We start from the raw sequence: 3,732 nt of genomic DNA, 5'->3' as shown, positions 1-3,732 counted from the left end.
TATGCTTGGCAAATAATATAATTAGTAGCCTCAACACAGTGCTTTTGGAGAAATCATTCAAAGAGGAGGCTTTCAAAAACCAGTAATTATGTAGGCCACAAATACTAACTAGAAATAACCTGAAATTTGACTTTACTTTTTAATGTTAAATTTTTCAAGCATAGAACTTACTTATTTTTAATTAATTCAACAAACGTCTATGTTACTATGACTTGATTTTTCCTAGATATTAAGTACAATACTGTTGAGCCTGTGTGTGGTGAGTATGGTGTGGTGAGTGGGTGATTAAGAAAATGTTTCCACACTGAAAAACTCATAGTTTAGTGGAAAAAAAAAAAAAAAAAGTCGTGTGAGCAAATGGCAACCCAACCAGAAAAATAGAAGTGTGTATGTAGTGTTATGAAACTACTGATGACTGAGAAGTTAAATGAGCCTTTGGGAAATAAGCAAACCTTTCATAGGAAATTTGAGCTGGCACTCAAGGTTGATTAGGACACTAAGTGGACATTGGAAGAACATTTCAGGCTATTTTCTTTCATCCCAGTGCCACCATTTCCCACAAACAACTTCATTCTCAATTACTTCTGTGCTTCTTTAGTGCTGGGCCGCAACACTTAGTCAAACATCCGCAATCCCCTTGGTGATGTTGACTCATTATTGACAATCTCTAAAACTTTTATGTCGTGAGTGTACCGCTTTTAACTAATGTTCTCCCACTGCAATTATTTCTGTTTTTCAAAATAATATATTTAACTTCCTATGGATTCCAGGAACTCAGCTTTTCATTGTGGTGAAAATTGCCTAATGGTCTTCCCTCTGACGTTTCAAACAATTTGTAAGTGATTTGGTCAGAAATTCCATAAAGCCCGATAAATACCTAGTTCTTATCTTCATAAGCCCTGTCACATTTATCTTGGTAATGTTGTTCTGATACGCTTTCAGTACAAATTGCATGTTCCTTCCTAGCCCCAAGCTCTAGAGCTCATGCTACTCACTCACTTTTCTTCCCCCAATAGTTTTTTTTCTTTTCTTTTCTTTTCTTTTTTCTTTTTTGAGACAGGGTCTTGCTCTTTCACTCAGACTGGATTGCAGTGGCCTGATTATGGTTCATTGCAACTACCTTTCCCCGGACTCAAGTCATCCTCCCACCTCAGCCTCTCTAGTAGCTGGGACTACAGGCACAACACCATGCCCAGTTAATTTTTGTGTATTTTGCAGAGACAGGGTTTCACTACATTGGGCTCAATGAATCCTCCCGCCTAGGCCTCCCAAAGTGCTGGGATTACAAGCATGAGCCACCGCTTATAGCCTTGTAATATATGTAACTACATCTATACGTGTGTTTTCTTAATGAGCAAACTATTATTTAGATTTATACATTCCTCACTGAATGTCAAACGTGATTAGAAAATGTATTTATGCCCACAAAAGTAAACCTGATAGCATGAAAAACATACATTTCAAAATGTCCCTAACTTTTCATTTTGTTTTGTAATTTTATTACAAAACATTTTTTTGCAGGACCCTTTTGCTGCAAAATGGAAACTTGCTTCTTTCAATTGGGAAGGAAAAGTTTATTTCTAAAGATTTTGAAACTTGAAGAAAAATGAGGTTGGGAGAAAGTGTGTACATAAAGATTTCTTTATTCAAAAGATTCACAGTCTAATTTAAGTAGGTCGATCGACCACCATTTTTTATCTCTTAATCAGGTACTGTTTGCATTTTTTTCAATTTGAACATGTCTATATCTTTTAAGGTAATGAACTATATAGTTACAACTACTTTGCAATGTTAAAGAGACAGACTTTCCAAATTATCAGAACTGTTTGGGTAACGTAAGTCAATTTAATTTGTGCAAAGCAGATCTCCCTATCAGGATTTTTTGCCACAGGTCTTTTAATTTCCCCATAGGTTTCTAACTTCCTGATGACTTTTTGTAATTAAGAGTTATATACCTAATGACATGAAGCTTGCCAGCAAAAGTGGCTCTGCTCACACTACTGATAGCAATGTAGGAGCTCTCCCTGAAAGGCTTGCGGCATTTCTCAGAGGTAAAAGCGGAGACTGCTAAGCCTTCCTTTACAGTAAAAATGCCATGCTCTCAGACCTATAATTCACCTGACTCATGAGCCAAGGTTTGTACTTGATAGACTCAATAAACAATCTTATATTGCTGAAAGGCTCCAGATATGCTACAAACCTATACAAAATTTAACACTGTAGTTATATTGCATCACTTTGCATTTGCTAGTGATGGAGAAAATGTTTTCTGTAGACAAAAGATTCAAAGTTTTAAAAAACAACAAAGTAACAACACAGTGCTCCAAAGTAACCAGACCATAACTCTGATCATAGGCTCCCAGTATTCTGCTGTGCTTCATAAAAGAGAGGATTATTTATTATTATTACACATGGAAGGTGGAGGCATATAATTGTAGCTATCTTAAAGGGCAACTTTAGGGAGAAACAGCAAGATGGCCGACCAGGACATCCTGGCCCTTGCCTTGCCTTGTCACAAAAACAATGATCTAAAAACTGCCCATAGGTGAAAATAGCTCTGGGAGAGCTCTCCAGTGCAATTAGGGAGCTGTCCAATTAGGACACAAAAACTGAGGATGGCCACATAGAAAAGTGTAGGAAGCATTTTACCCGTATCCCCTGTCCTTAGATAGATACAGCTTGGAGCCAAGAGAGATCCTCTTTGCTATAACTCCCCACTCATCCCCCAGAGGGAAAGGAGAGCAGGAGGACTTTTGGATTCTGTGCACTGAGGACTCTAGCAGCCCTCACCACCTCACCACTGTTGTAGCTAACTGTAGCACCAGCTGCTGAGAACCCCTAAAGTATTTGCTGATGCTGACCCCAGCTGATGGAGCAGCCCAGAATTTACATTTCTGAGCCTTGCAACCCTGACACAAGAAATATTTACTGTGTCTCCCAAGGGTCAGAGCTGCCACTGCACAACCTCAGGATTGGAACCGCCACCATGGAACCTTTTGCTGCTAACACACATACACCCACCCACAGAACCAGGTACCACTACATACACCGCCAAACTGACACTTCTGTACCTCCCTAGTTTCTTACAGACAACATATAGTTTTCTCATGCTATTTGATTTCCTCTGACAATCTGTTTTTATTGGTGCATTTAGACTACTGATGTTCAAAATGTTTATCGATATAGTTGGATACATACCTATTAAATTTATTACTTTGTATATTTGTTGCCTTGTTCTTTGTTTTTATTTTGTATCCCACTCTTTTTCTGTCTTTTGTATTTAATTGAGCATATCATATAATTCAACATCTTCTCTTCTGTCTGGCAGTTTTTATTTTGATTATCCTGTTCCCATTATAAATTGTAGGGTAGGGAAGGAACAGATGAATTTTTCTCTTAGTCATTTCACTTCACTGCCAGCATGCCAGCATTACTAAAATGTTTAAGAAAAATCTTTCTAGCATAAGGATAATTATACTAGATGAAAATTTAGATCTACATAATTGAATAAAGAGCGGTTGGGATTGATAGGTATATAGATAGATATAATTTTTATTTCACATACTGAAAACATTAGTGGAAAAGCTGATGAACTTTGAAAAAGGTGTTTAGTTTATTTAACAGTAATATGCCAAAAGTAATTTTCTGGTGTGATTATTACAATGTGGTTTTGCCAAATGACAAAATTGGTCGAATCTGGTTGTAGGAGTATGTGGAAACTCTCTGTACAAT

The sequence above is a fragment of the Colobus angolensis genome, unplaced genomic scaffold (genome assembly GCF_000951035.1).
Source record: "Colobus angolensis palliatus isolate OR3802 unplaced genomic scaffold, Cang.pa_1.0 Scaffold691, whole genome shotgun sequence".
Classification (NCBI taxonomy): domain Eukaryota; kingdom Metazoa; phylum Chordata; class Mammalia; order Primates; family Cercopithecidae; genus Colobus; species Colobus angolensis.
Note: the sequence above shows the minus strand (reverse complement) of the source record.